We start from the raw sequence: 16,443 nt of genomic DNA, 5'->3' as shown, positions 1-16,443 counted from the left end.
ATTTAAATTATATCCAGCAACTGTGCTACAATGAATGCCTTTTGATATAAATACAGACGTCTAATTGATCTTTTTCCTTATTATTAATGCAGTTACATTGTATGATGTGTTTTATTGCAACAACAATAATGATAATAATAATAATAATAATAAAATCTTTATTTAAAGAAGATAGACTTGTTAAGAAATACATCAGATGAAATTATATAATATGCAATTTATATAATACATTTCTTATTTTCAACAAGGTCTTCTAACAATATACACTTTACAACAAATACGCATATATCATCTTGAGCAATAAGAGCAAAACATAAATAATCATATATGCATGCACACTTATAATGAAATGTATTATACTTAAAAACACATGCCAGACATAAAACAACAATAACCATTCATGCAAGAACAGTATTCAAACATTAAACTAAGGTGATTTACTAAAACTACTTGGAGCATGTTCAGTTTATTTCATAAAGTGTGGTAGAAAGATAAGCTTTTAATTTTTTCTTAAATGTAATTAAATTGTTTGTTTGACGTATAGATTGGGGTAACGAATTCCAAATTTTTGTGCTAGAAAATTCAAACGATTGTTTGAAATAGTTTGTTTTGGGTATTCGCACAATCTTTAAATCCCTCTTTTCGCAAGATCGCAAGTTATAGTGATTATTTTGTGAAGGTGTCAAAAGGTCACGTATGTATGTTGGGGTTTGATTGTGAAATCCTTTAAATACAATAACTGACGTGAAATAGCGAATACGCTGTTCGAAAGTCAAACATTTTAGATCTTTAAATAGTGTTTTTGAATTGGTGTTGTACTTTTTATTTAAAATATGTGCACCACAACGCTTTTGTATTTTGACTATTCTATTTATTTCCGTTTTGGCCGCTGAACTCCAGGTAATGCATGCGTAGTCGGATATAGGTGAGATATAACCATTATAGAAGAGCTTACACATTTCAAGGGTTAAATATGGTTTTATTTTTTGCAAAAGAAACATTCGTGATGACATTTTTGAACAAACGCCGTTAATGTGTAGTTTCCAAGATAGAGTATTGTCAATATAAAGTCCAAGAAGTTTTTGACAATTTAATGTTTTGATTACCGTATCTGAAATTTTAAGTTTTAGATTTGTTAAGTTTTGAGTTTTCCGTTTCGACCCTAATACCATACAAGTAGTTTTTAGTGGATAAATAATCATGTTATTAGTTTGGCACCAATCATTTACAAGCGAAAGATTTGTTTGTAGCTTATTTTGAACTGTTTGAATATTTGATCCCAAAGTGTGCAATGTTGTATCATCAGCATACATTGCAGAATTACATGTAAGATCTAGCGAAAGATCATTAACGTAAATAAGAAATAGAAGAGGTCCTAAAATAGATCCTTGGGGAACACCAGCAATGATGCTTTTACAAGTAGAGGTAGTGTTTTCTGCTTTGATATACTGAAATCGATTGCGGAGATATGAAGAAAATAGGTCGCATGACCTATCATTAAAATGATAAAGTTTAATTTGTATAAAAGAACCCTATGGTCCACAAGATCAAATGCTTTTTTTTTAATCCAAGAAAATTGTACCTACCAGATTTCCAATATCAATTTGTTTAAGCCATGAATCAACTATATTAATCAATGCTGTTTGACAAGAATGATATTTGCGAAAACCCGACTGAGTTTTGTTTAATAGACCTGTAGATTCTAGATATATATGCATTTGTTTAGCTATATGCTTTTCAAATATTTTATATATAGTAGGTAAAAGTGATATTGGTCTATACTTATTGGGATCTTCTACCGATCCCCCCTTGTATAAAGATATAACATGTGCAATTTTAAGCATGTCGGGAAAGGTTCCATGTGATATACAGTTATTTATAAGAGCAGTGATTGGTTGTATAATGAATTCTTTGCAAAGTTTAATAAAACTGGGCCCTATACCATCAGCCCCAGCAGATTTGTTTGAACGAAGTTGATTAATTAAAGTACTAACTTCTGAGGTAGTAATAAACTGAACAGAAAAATGATAAGAATCTAGCTTAGCATCTAGATATGTTTTTAGTGAGTTGAAAATGTGTTCAGCAAATTCAGCCTTTTTAATAAGTTTCGAGATGTCAACAAAGTGGTTATTAAGTGCATTAGCTACATTTGTTTTACCAGATATTATCTGATCATCCTTCCTTATTACATTTGGCAAAATAGAGGATTCTTTGTGTTCATTTGATTCTAATTTAATAGTTTTCCAGAGCGATTTCGTACTTGTTTTGTTTTGTACCGCATTCGAAAAATATTCTTGTTTAGCCATTTTGATTGCACTGTTACATTTATTACGCCACAACTTATATTGTGGCCAATTAGATTCACGTTTATAATTATCCCTTAAAAACCTAGCTTGTTTTAAGTTTTCGTTGTACCAACCAGGTTGTTGTAATATCTTCACTTTTTTATATTTGATAGGGGCATTCTTATTAAGGACTGAGTTTAATATGTTATAAAATACTTCAAATGCCTCATAAGTACCCTCTTTTGTTTCAACCATATCAAAATTAGCCTTTGCTAAGTCGTTTTGAAAATTGATTTCATTAAATTTGTTAAAACATCTGTACTTAATACTTTTATTATCATCTGTTTTAAAATTTTTACCTTTGACGCTTTAAGTAAAAACTACTTGGTAATGGTCACTTATGCCTATTTTTGGTATGATAACCTCAGAAATGTTGTTATATTTTGAATACAAATGGTCTAATAATGATGATGAACGCTCAGTAACTCTTGTTGGAAAAGACACATGTTGTTTTAAATTAAAATCAGTGAAAAGTTTTTCCCATTTCATATTGTTAAATATGTTTTGGCTTAAACAGTGAAAATTAAAATCCCCTGTTGAATACAAATTACAATCTTCCAAGTCTGCCTTATTTATCTGTAATTCAAATGAGTCAATCCAAGATTGAGGGCTTTTTGGTGGGCGATAAACAAAATTAATTAAATATTCTTTGTACTTAACATTGTTGATTTGTAACCAAATAGATTCAATATCGTCACTTTCTAAATCATGTCTACGTACAAAAGAGATGCTATCTTTTATATAAACTATTATACCGCCTCCAGCAGAAATAGCCCTATCACGTCTTACAATGCTGTAACCGGAAATAGATATTGTATTAATCTCCGTTTTATCATTTAAAATGTTTCACAAAAGCCTACTATATCTAAAGAACTATTTTCGTGTAAGAAAACAAGAATTTCATCCAATTTAGGCAATAAATGTTGGATATTCAAATGCATAATATGCAAACCTTTATATGTAAATGGAATATCAAAATCATTATTTATGTTACATTTTAAAGTAGATTGCATGTGAGATTCCATAAGAACGTTACTATCCAGGGATGATATATCAGTGTCAAAATTATTTATAGTGCTACATCTAGCATTATTCAATCTTAAGCAATGTGGTTTATGTTAATTTGTATCATTATTAGCAATAATTAAACTACACTTTCATTTGTGCGAGTCACATTGGTTACATACCGACGAAAGAATGTCAAATTTATTTTTGCTATATAACGATGTAGTACGTCTGTCATCAGTAACCTATTGTCTTGTGGGTAGTCTGCAGTCAGGTGTAACATGATTTTGACGTTCACAGTTCGTGCAGTGTCGACTGTTTTCATGATTGCTGTATCGACGAACGTACCGGAAGTCACGATTTTTATTCTGACGATCCTGATACTCACTCCGGGTGTCCAGATGTGCGTTCCTTAGATCATGATGCCTGTGGGAGTTATGGTTCCCATTACGGAAGTTATGATGCCCTTTCCGGAAGTCATGATAACCGTTTCGGAAGTCACGATGCCCGTTCCTAATGCCATGAACTTGATGAAGCCCGTATTGGAAGTTCGGTTTAGCGCTTCGGTATTCACGATGCCCGTTTTTGAAGTCAACATAAGAAGTACGCCTCCGCTGATTTTGATGATGTTGACGATGTTGTTGTTGTTGCTGCTGCATTCTTTTCTTAGTAATAGAAACTGCACTACTTCATTGATTGCTGCCACAAGTGAACTTGATCCATAAATACTTGGGTGAATTCCATCAGGTCTAAATAGACGATTCGCCAATTGTCCGTTTCCGTACACAAAACAATTATAACAATCGATCAGTTTTACCGGAAGTTCGCTTAATACATCTTCTAGCATGGAGTTGAAATCGCGTACATCAACATCACGTCGAGAACTTATTTTACAAATAAATATCTCACAATTTGTTTGATCTTGAATGCATTGCGCTGTCTCCAAGATTACATCTTTGATTAGTCAAATCGGCTGGCCATTCGAGACATCATTCCCACCAGCAACTATTATTATTTTTGATATGTCAGAGATATTCATTTTACTCAGCTTCTCACAGATATCTAGCATTGTCTTCCCTGGCAAAGTGCATAATTCCACAGATTCGCATAATCCTCGCTTATTTATGCCTCTCAAAATTGAATCTCCAATCAGTAACGTCTTCGATATTTGTGGCGTAATGTTCGCTCTATGCTCGCCTTTATTGGTTTCTTCTTCAACATGCGACGAACGCATACTTTCTTGTATATCGGAGATCGCTTGTGGGCTAGGCTCAAGTGTCGCTTGTTCGGTTTCTCGTAAAGTGTCATTTTCGACGGGATCATCGGACATCCGCTTACGTGTTGCTTCTACAGAGCCATTCATATCACCTTTGGAAATAACACTTAGTAGTGAGTTTGCTTTAAGCATATCTCCGAGCGATTGTATTTTTTTCTGTACAGATATATTTAATTGATCGAGTGTTTGCTTAAGGTCTTGAAAGTTTTCCTGCAAGCAATCGCATTTTTCGTCCGTACCTCGGGTATTAGTTGTACTATTTACTTTTACACTATGGAAAATGTCTTTTATCTCATTGAATCCGCGATTGGTGTTTAAGATGTGCTCACATACATCTTTGCGCATATCACTTACAGACTTTTGAATTGTTCGAATCAAACAAAAAAGTGCTTCAAAATCATATTCAATCCCGGTGCTCTCCGTTTGAGTATTTGCGTCGATTTTCACGTGTTGAACTTTAAACACCGATTCAAAGTTTTCAAGTTGCTTGGTATTCACCGTGAAATTGGAATCATTTATTTCCGGTCTCAAACCACATACATCTTTCTCTTCAGTTTGTTTATTCGTTAACACCAGCATGCAATCCTGAAGAATTTCTTGAAATTTTGTATTCACTTCATCGACGGTCAAGTTTTCTGATATTAATTTATTTGTAGCGAGTTGTATGATTTCTGATAAGTCACTTTCCGCAAACTGATTCAAACAAATTTTCCCGTTTACCAGACATGAACACTTTGTGTGATATAAGTTAATTGTATACACACCATTTCTTCCGAATGATAGCCTGTATTTAGTTTCCACTAAACTACCAATAGTATCATACACTGGTGTTTTTTGACATTTAAATTTCAAAGTTTCAGACTGGTAAAACTCAGCAGCACAGCTTTTGAAAAGTTCATACATACCAGTACTAAATTCGATTTTCAGCCCACCATCAGTCACCTTGACAATCGCGTGGTCCCGTGTGGTCGCATATAGTTTCTTTTTCATTGCCTTTTCACTATTTAACTCGTAGTCATTGTTTCCATGGGTCCACTTGTTGTTTCAAGTCCGGATTTTTTTGTAACGATCAAATCGCAATTCTGTATCCGTTCTGCCATGTTCAATTGGTATCAAAATGATCGCTGTCAAAAATCTATTATTGACATTAAATTTCACATTTACATCATTGTTATTTTCTGTAAAATCTTAGAAAAAGCGCATAATTTAACGGAGCTTTTTAAAACTTGTTATGCCGGAAGAAACGTCATGACGTCATTTTGAAAGGAAATTCATTTCTGCGTTGAATAAGACCAGGTTCATGAACATCACTGCAAAATTGATGAAATAATGGCTGTTCAAAGCGATGCACCTTGTTTGATTTCGAGTTGAATACCTTATTATATATATATTTGATAGTGAATTTTTGTTTTCAGAAAAGTTGATTTTTCGTTATAATAGGATTATTTATCATTCAAAATTATGTTTTCACTAATTAATATCATAGCCACACGCTTACCACCTGTGGCTTTTCATGTCGTTTTAAATAGAGGCCGATGATGACTGTCGATGATTTGAATATAGGGATAATACACGTTTTCGAGGGCATGATCATCTGCGGGCGCTCGAAAAATCCGTTCGGATTTTGAGAGGTCCCGCAGATGATCATGTCCGAGAAAATGTGTATTTTCGCTATTATTGCATAAACAAATCACACATACCAAAATAAATTAAAATAACATGGAAAACAATGTTTTGTTCATTCGACATCGACAAAATAATTCGATTACTTCAATACAGTTCAAGGTTGTGTTTTACATATGCCTCACTCGGTCATCATCCGAAATGACGAGGCTTTACCTTCGGATAGGCAGTTTACGATTCAAAATGTGTTTAAACAGTGGATTAATGCAAAGTTGAAATGCAGCCGCGCAAATTAAGAAATGAGGAATTATTTTGGAATTTACAGCAGGATCGTTGAAGGTACATAATCACTTAAATTTACAGCATAGTCTTTTGAAAGTGTTGAGTAAATAACCTTAACTTCATTGACGTTGCCAATACAATAAAGCTGTTGTCAAGAGAGTGCAGATGGTATAAGTTGAAAAGTGGATTGAAATAGGCATTGCCATTATCCCTGCATGCATGAGGAAACTGGTGCTTATTCAGTTCCCCATTTATGCTTGGAAAGTCGTCGAAGGCTGGAGAAGGGAAGTAACTGCGTGTGGACCAGATTATGGATATGAAAAAACACATAACAGGGCTTGAACGGCACGTGAATCGCCTTGTTAATGCACGATTTTTTCCGTTCAAGCCCTCATTTTGCCAAGTTTCTGCACTCCACCAGAGGGCATTATAGATAGAGTTTATGCAATAATGTTTGTTAAAAAGACGAGATGCAGTTGATACTCGTTTTGGTGTCATTTCATTTTGCCGCAGAAAATTACAGTTTGTGTGTCCTGGTCAATATACAGCAATTGAGAAGTTAAATGATAATCAAAACGAAACGATTTCTATTTTAATGATGGTATTTCGTTATGATTTATGCACAGTTCAATGTTTAAATACAAAATCGGGGCAAAGTGAGATGTTTTCAGCTCCTAAAACCACTTTAAACCCCCAACTGCTTTTACATTGATCTTTCAATGGCGGATATCCCAGTTTTGTTTATGTTTGTGTTATCGTTATACGTGTGTTTCTTGTATATTACAGCTGGAGTTTTATTGTATGGTTATTTAATAAAGCGATGACCATAGAATACCGAACACTCGGTTGTTTACCGAACACTCGTTGGCCGGTAATAAAAAAAAGTGAATTATAGATTTTCCTTCTTCAAGCAAAGAGCTGGTTATCTTTTCTGGTGTCATATCTCAAATAAAATGACAACGTGGTATCGCAAATTATAATTCCCAGTGATTTAAAACTTCAGAGAAAAATTATTAATAGACATATGCTCTACATGAAATTGATTTATAGATAAAGGATATGTGTAATTATGTAACTTGTCAAAGTTTTTGTTATCAGATATTTAATATTCACCAAATAATATTTAACATATTCTAAAACATCTTTATGCGTTTTAAATCATGTAATGGCATGTAACGATCCTGTGCGATAAGCCTGTAAATTAGTTTATGATTGCCAAGGGTATTAGTTTCAATACTATGAATAAAGACGAAACATCATGTGTGCTTTTGTTTAAAAAAATCGGCGAACTCAATCAAATCAATGACAAAGACACCAGCTCATTTTTTTTTATCTTGCGCGTCACACTTAAAGAACTAATGTAAACAGAATTGAACTTTTTTTATACGCGCAAAATCATATTAAATTTGTGAAGGCGCTCGATGATAAATGCAATATATAGATATGTAAAATGATAAACATATGGTTGATCAGTACTTTTCAATTGACATTTACGTTAAAAGTGCAAGAAATTATACATTTACAAATTGTATAATTAATGATCAAATGACGTTCCGACACAAGATTTTGTTTTGCCATAATATAAGGGCAGCCAAAGTAACATTGATGTATGAGCTTATGTATAACAATATAAATAAATGTATCATCGTAAAATATATATCTACATACAATAACATGCAAAACACTGTAAATTTACCTATAATGCCATCACTAATGAAGATTCCAAACACGCTGCAGATACAGAATACAAAATACCACATACTTGTGCTGATTGTGCAACACGATGCTTTTCTCGCAAGGATATACAAACTGTGTTTTATGTGCAGTTGCTTGACTTTAATTGAGTAAAACAATCCAGTAAATTAAACCATAACACAACTTAAGCAAACACTCTAGCAGTAACAGCCGCACTTTATAGAACATAATGTTGAATCATGATAATGAACACTCCTAGCGGAAAAACGTCATTGTGGTGAATGACTTGTTTCAAGTGCATTACTTTGTAATTTTTAAGACGTTCAGTTATTTTTTTTTAACAATAGATCTGTATGAAGCACTCTAATTCATGTTGTATAACTAACTCATCATCTGAGTACCAACCGCTCCAATCAGCTATTATCCCGATCTGCCATGTTTAAAGTCCGCGATATGTGAACCATTTATATACATGTTATTGTGTCTTGTGCTAAAATACATAATAAGATATATATAGAAAATATGTTTCTAGGTTGCATAATGTAACACGCGTAAATACAACTGCTTTTTTTCTTGCCACATTCGGATAAGACGCTAGTTTTGGAGAAAGCAAATTAAAATGCCATCACCAAACTGTATATTACATTCAGCCTTAACCATACAAAAGTTTATCGGAAATACAGAGATATAATCCCCTTAAGAGTCTAACAACTTTTCAAATGATGGTGTACGAATTTCCCATTATATATAAGAGATTTGTAAATAATTCTACGGAGCTGCCCTATATCCCGTATAACGCGACTTCAATTGTTCATATGACGCGTTGACAATATCTAATACAAGTAGGGATGTGAGCAATTTTGCATCAAACATGTATAAGCATGTAGTGAGAGCATTAGCGATTCTTGTAGCATTGTGTCATGCGCTGTTTTCAGTAAATACTAGTGTTTTAAGCTCTACGAATATGTATATGACAATAAAGCTGCTACGTAATGGCTTCAGAAAATGACAAATTTGTCAATTTGACTAATATTGATTGTTTCAAATCAAAAAACAGTTTATAATTACATAAAACCCTCATCAAAGCTTTTTTTAATCTGCCGAGCTTTTTATTGACAAATGTGATCTTTAAAATCAACTTTATACGCCTCTTTGGAAATGTTTAATGTTGTTCGTTTTACATTATTAAATTGGAATTAGGACGTGGGAAAACTTAATCAATTACTTTCGATTCCGGAGTACCATAGTTTCAAACAATTGAGCTCATAATTAAAAATATATAGAGATATGAACAACCTAGGCAGCAGGATTAGAGAATGAACATATCTCGCTAACGAGCAATTGTAAATTTATATACATGTACATGCAAGTTAAATGGTACTAAAACGCTTTTTTGCAAAATACTTTCCAATACGTGTTCTTATAGATAAACCGATTAAAAAGGTTAAAATAAGAAGGTAAATTAAACAATACGGTAATGATAGACTTAATATGCTCACCCGAGTCTGTGACACATTATTACCTTAATTTACCCAGATCCATACATCACACCGTATTACGCGTCACGTCGATCGCAGAATGTTTTGTCGATGACAGATAGCTTTACTCGACCGCGTACAACAGGTAGGTTACAAATTCGTTCAATATAATTATATAAAGCAAGTAAGGCCAAAATCGTTGCTACGAACATATTGTCCATTGACTGAGGACGCCACCAGGTAATTTTGGACTCGTAGTTCAAGTTTTTAAAGAAATGCGAACGAGATAAAATTAACAGTTTCCGAAAAATCATGGAAAATGACTGATTTTTGTTCAAAATATCTCAAATTTGAAATAAATGACATGATTTCGTGTTATACACATACGCATTAATCCCTCAGGGATACGTTAGCCAAATATCCGCTCTTTGAGTTGTTTAATGAACATGTTACAGGCGTCCAAACTGATCCCGTCGAAAACAAATTGGTGCCGTAGTTGGCAGATATGTATTTTAAATGATGCCGCTGATGGCAGAAACGCTGTACAAAATGCTAACTTAGATGACAGATTGAGAAGCGAAACTGTCCTTTGTATTATATTCTCTTGAAAAGAAGGTTATGTATGCTGTAGGTGTATGCATATTCTGTTCAATAAACTTAATTGTGATACCTATATAAGATATATAACGAGGCTATAATATAATATAATGAGGGTGTTTTTTTGTAGAAAACCGTCGCCATGAAAAGGTTCAGGTGTTATTACTGTCACTCTGAGTTTGATGTCCACAAAGCCACACTGTACACCACCTCATAGAACACCACGAATCTTTAACCATTGAGTACATTGGAACTGAATGAGAAAATGGGTCGTCACGGCTACATAACAAAGGATTATGACCATATGTTAAAAATATATGTGACCATACATCACAGTGGCATACACTGTATTTGATATTAATTATAATGATGCGGTATGAACTTTAAATGTTTACTAGTGCCTTATTTATCATAAAAAGTGTCTGTGTTGAATCATGATTTCGTATAAACGCAATTAATCCAAATTGCCATGTTCGTCGACATCATAATGTTTACCTCTTTAAGATTTTCAGAACAATCTTTATAAGATTTTAGGTTTTAAGAAATCTTTTTGTTTATTATCAAATGTTTAATTGTATTTCATTGTTAATGTTCTTTTGAAGCTAGTCTCACTGTTTTAAACTCCGACAAGTCATATTAGTATACCAGTAAGTCCTGTCGGTCCGTGCATTATAACCATTACAATTTTTAAGTGAAAACAAAACAAAACACATAATATGATTTAAAATTTAATGATAACAATTGTATTTCTAAGATGATAATTATCTAACATTGCTTTTATTGAACAAGTACGTTTAAAAATATAAATACAAGTCAAACATATTGTGATGGAGATGGTATGTCATCTAGAGGTTTTGTTTTGTATGTTTCACTTGTAACTTATACTTATGATTATGTTATTTTTTGCATCGGGTGTTTCTTTTTAACGTCTGGAAAGCCAGCGGTAGAGGTAAAACTAAAAGTTTTGGACTCGAAAACACGCTGATAAAAAAAATATTCTTACTTTATCTATATCGGTGGGTTTCCAGATGACTATAGACGAGACGCTCAATGCAACATATAGTAAAATAATTCGTAGATGTAACAATTTAGATGTAAAATCTGAACCTCTCTAACATTATACGTGTTCAAAGATATGCCATTCTAACACAAACAACGATGTCTCTAACAACTTACACGTAATTTTATATCTCAGAATTTTAAAGTCGCAGTATACGTTATATAGGACAAATGACGAACCCGATAGTGTATGATATGTAACAATACTGTTAAACTGTCCATATTCGACGTTTGTTTTGAGAATAATGTAACACAGTTGTAGCAGGGAGATTGCAGATTTTATGTTTTTGTTTACATGTTTTTACTGTTACAGTTCTAAATAACGTTTTATCAGATGAATTGTGATGTGTTGTTGAATATATTTAAGACCTTTGCGGATATGGGTTAAAATCTTGGATTCATCGCATGCATGAAATTGTCTCACGCCCCTTTGTCCATGCGCAAGTTGATCTGGAGCCGATATCTGTCCTTTCTTTCGTTTCTGCTTCTTGCGATTTCTTTCTGTAGTGTCAAAGAAGTGGTCACTGAAAATTTAAATAAGCTTTTCTATATAACAGGTATGGACAGTTACATGATAGCGATACATAGTTTATTTTTTAATATCACTAAATATGATTCCAACTATCATTAAATATACATGTACTTATTCATTGTCATTGTTACATATCTTAAAACATATTAAGACGGAACATTCTGCCGGATTAATATCATAATCCTTTGTTCAGTAGCCTTGACGACACGTTTTCTCATTCAGTTCCAGCTCCATGTACTTAATGGTTAAGATTCGTGTTGTTCTATGAGGTGGTGTACAGTGTCTTTGTTGACATCAAACTCAGAGTCACAGAAATAACACCTGAACCTCTTCATGGTGACGGTTTTCTACAAAAAAAACACCCTCATTATATTATATTATAGCAACGTTATATATATTATATAGGTATCATAATCAATTATATTGAACATAATATTCATACACTTACTGCATACATAACCTTCTTTTCTTAAGAATATATTACAAAGGACAGTTTCGCTTCTCAATTGTGTATAAAAGTACAAATAGAAGAGAGAAATAAACAAAATAGTTATTTTGACAATCTGTCATCTACGTTAGCATTTTCTACAGCGTTTCTGCCATCAGCGGCATCATTTAAAATACATATCTGCCAACTACGGCACCCTTTTTTTTCGACGGGGTCGGTTTGGACGCCTGTAACATGTTCATTAAACAACTCAAAGGGCGGATAATTGGCTTACGTATCCTTTAGGGATAAATGCGTAAGTATATAACACGAAATCAAGTCATTTATTTCAAACTTTAGATATTTTGAACAAAAAACAGTCATTTTCAAAGATTTTTCGGAAACTGTCACTTTTAACTCGTTCACATTTCTTTAAAAACTTGAACTACGAGTCCAAAATTACCTGGTGGCGTCCTCAGTCAATGGACAATATGTTCGTAGCAACGATTTTGGCCTTACTTGCTTTATATAATTATATCGAACGAATTTGTAACCTACCTGTTAACGCGGTCGAGTAAAGCTATCTGTCATCGACGGAACATTCTGCCATCGACGTGACGCGTAATACGGTGTGTACATGGCACAGATAATGCCATGCATTCTAACCATGTGTCATCAATAATGAGGCATAGATGCGGCTTTCAGAGTCGTCATATGTAGATGCTGTTTTGATGATTCGTCTTGGTGACGTTATATTAAACCAGATTCAACCTTAGCATTGATCTTGTAAAAAATAAACACTGCGACCAGGGTATTCCCTTTTAGTCATAGTTATATATGTGGCTTTTAGAGTTGTTAACAGGTTTTTATAAGACATTACTCTATTATTAATTGATTGACCCCACTGAGCAAGATTAATCTGAAATGTATAGTCTAAAGGTTAGCAATCTAAGAAAGTTTTATCAATCCTGAGCCAAACATGCTGCTTCTAAGGTGGTTACAATTTTGTTCACCTCGCTTAATCCAGTTTTTAACGTGGCTTAGATATTGTCAAGAACACTTACTGATCAAAAGTCATACCAATTGAGTCGTGAATGTGGCTTTTTGAGTTTTGAGTGGTGTGACATTTTTTCTCAGGTCTGACTTGCTGGCGTTGTTTTGGAACACCCGTGACCAAGATTTCGCCTAGCTTGTTGTCTCACGTATGCCACATTCGGACTTGGCCTGTTCATTGCTAAGATTAACATTCAAAAAGGTTCATGAACATTGAGTCATACATGTGGCTTCTAGTTTGGTAACGAGCTAAACGTTAATGATTTCTAAAGTTAGACCTGGTGACCTGTTGGAGACACTTGGTTCAAGTTCGAACTTGGCTCAAATATTGTCTAAAACGAAATGAATGTCAAGTTTTATTACATTTGGATGAAAAAGTACCCAGTAGGGTCGTTATGATAACAAACACTCTACGAGGCACTACTTCGTGCTCATGTGAGCAAAAACTAAGGATGTATTATTTTTTTATTTTGCTTACTAATAAGCTATGGAAATTGATTCGGCATTACATGTCTCAAATCAGCTGTCCAATAACATGCTGAACATTTTAACAATATTTTAGAACGCTTTTCTCAAAAGACTCGTTTGTAACTTAAATATGAACAAACAATACTTAGCGATATCTTTATATTTATTCATAAATACCGCTAATATTTAAGTTTCCAAACATCAATGCAAAGATAAGACACCATAAAGTATAGTTGTTAATTTCCTGTAAACGTGATGTTAATAAGTACTTTTAAACGACGTCATTGTCTGGCGCTGTTAAAAAATAAGGCAATATGGGCTTTGGTTAATTCGTCGTTTTTGAGCTTACTACTCAGTCACCATAATTGGCTGAGGTCATCTGGGCTTTTTTATTTAACTATTGGCGGAAATCAGGTTGCCGTTATACATGTACATGTGTAGAAGTGTTTTAAACTTTAAACTGTCCGAATGTGACGCAAAGAAAACATCATTGGCCAATAAAATATTACATGAATGTAAACAACAACTTTTTGCAAAATATTAAAATTACATCAAAACAGCAAACACACAAACACAAACACACGCACGCACAAACACGCACGCACACACACACACACACACACACACACACACACACACACACACACACACACACACACACACACACACACACACACACACACACACACACACACACACACACACACACACACACACACACACACACACACACACACACACGCACACACACACGCGCGCGCACGCACGCACTCACGCACACACACAAATATAAAGTGAAAATACATAGATATAAATAACACAAATTTCGCCTTTATCAAGCAAACCAATGCATGTACAAAATACTTATTTAATGTTAAAAACATTGGGTGATAATCGACGACGCTTGCATTTACTTTTTTTCTAGTAAGTTGTAGTTTATGAAAATGTAGTTGCATTCTTGCCTTAACTATGCCGACGGTCAAAATCCCAACAATAAGAACATAACAAACAGCAATAGTCGTACAATATGATGGTTTTATGGAGCGGTTAACAAGTAATTGTATATGAAAATTTTGGGTGAGGAGAAAGACAAGATGTTGTCTCAAAGGTCAGGAAAACGATCGAGACGTTTCATTAACCAGAAATGTGTTGATAAACAAATTTGCATCCCGTACTTATAGGAATCAGGATTTGCATATTTTGTGTGTACAAGATAATAATATAAATAGCAAGACATGTGTTTGTAAAAAAACAATGACCCCCTACTGCGCTTTTCAGCCGTATGCAGCTTTTCTTTTAAAGAAAAATGAAAATTTTGAACTCTAAGGTCATGTCTTTGCAAAATATCAATAGACCGAAACGAAACTCACACTTCATCTGTAAGTCATGCCAGTAGACTCACACATCAAATATCAGGTCAATAACTTTATGCGTTTAAAAAAACAATACTTCGGAAAACCGATATTACAGAGAATATTTCTAAGCCCAAGGCCCATAATGAATAGACCTGAACAAGGCGCATAACTTAGCAAAAAATTAATGGACTGGAACCAAACTCACACTTCATCTGTGAGTCATGTTGGTAGACTCACATACCAAAAATCAGCTACAAACCTGAAAGCGTTTCGTAAAACACAGGAAAACGGAAAATTTCGAAGTCCAAACCCAAAGCTTCCCCGAAAATCAATGGACCGGAACGAAACTCACACTTCATCTGTAAGTCATATAGGTTGACATGTACCAAAAATCAGCTCAATATATGAAAACGTGGCGTAAAAACCATCTGTAAAACGGTTATTATAGAGAAAATAGAGTCCAAGGCCCATTACTTCTCCAAAACACTTTATACCGGAACCGAATTCACACTTCATCTGTAAGTAAGGTACGTTGACTCACATACCAAATAGTAGCCAAAACACGAAAGCGGTTCGCAAAAAAACTCCGGAAAACGGAAATTCCAAGGACAGTAACTTCACCAAAGATCAATAGACCGGAACGAAACGCACACTTAGTATGTGTGATTCGTAGGTATACTCACATACCGAAAATCAGCTAAATATCTAAAAGCGTTGAGTAAAAAACTTCCGGAAAACGGTTATTATAGAAAATAAATCGAAGTCCATGGGCCATTACTTCGCCAAAAATGAATGGAACGGAACACAACTCACACTTCATCTGTAAGTCATGTCGGGTTAACTCAAACACCAAATTTAATGTCAATATCTTAATGCGTTTTAAAAAAGTACAGAAAGGGAATGCCGGCCTGACAGACGGACAGACAGACATACGGACGGATAGTGCGACTGCTATATACAAACTTACCGGGGGCATAAAATGCAATTTGGAACTCACGGCCAATCTCTATGGATCTTTATATTGCTATGACCTATGTCAATGCGTATTACACTTTGTTGTACAATGTACATTGGATACAAATGTCAATGTCATTATAAATCATTGTTTAGTTTATAATTATTAAATGTCATATTATCATAATCAATATATAAATATATTGATAAGTTCTATGCATATTATTATTTAATTCATCATATTATAATAATTACCTTAGTCATAAATTACATTTAACTCTCAGGTATTTCGCG

The 16,443-nt window shown here is 33.9% G+C and overlaps 1 protein-coding gene across 1 annotated transcript in view; it reads left to right on the top strand.

The window, feature by feature from the left end:
* The window catches only part of LOC127867317 (transient receptor potential cation channel subfamily M member-like 2), a 418,942-nt gene that overhangs the window by 176,620 nt on the left and 225,879 nt on the right, over nucleotides 1–16,443 (top strand). The window lies entirely within an intron of this gene.

This window comes from Dreissena polymorpha, chromosome 2 (genome assembly GCF_020536995.1).
Source record: "Dreissena polymorpha isolate Duluth1 chromosome 2, UMN_Dpol_1.0, whole genome shotgun sequence".
In the NCBI taxonomy this organism is placed as follows: Eukaryota; Metazoa; Mollusca; class Bivalvia; order Myida; family Dreissenidae; genus Dreissena; species Dreissena polymorpha.
This window is presented reverse-complemented; position numbering and strand designations above follow the sequence as displayed.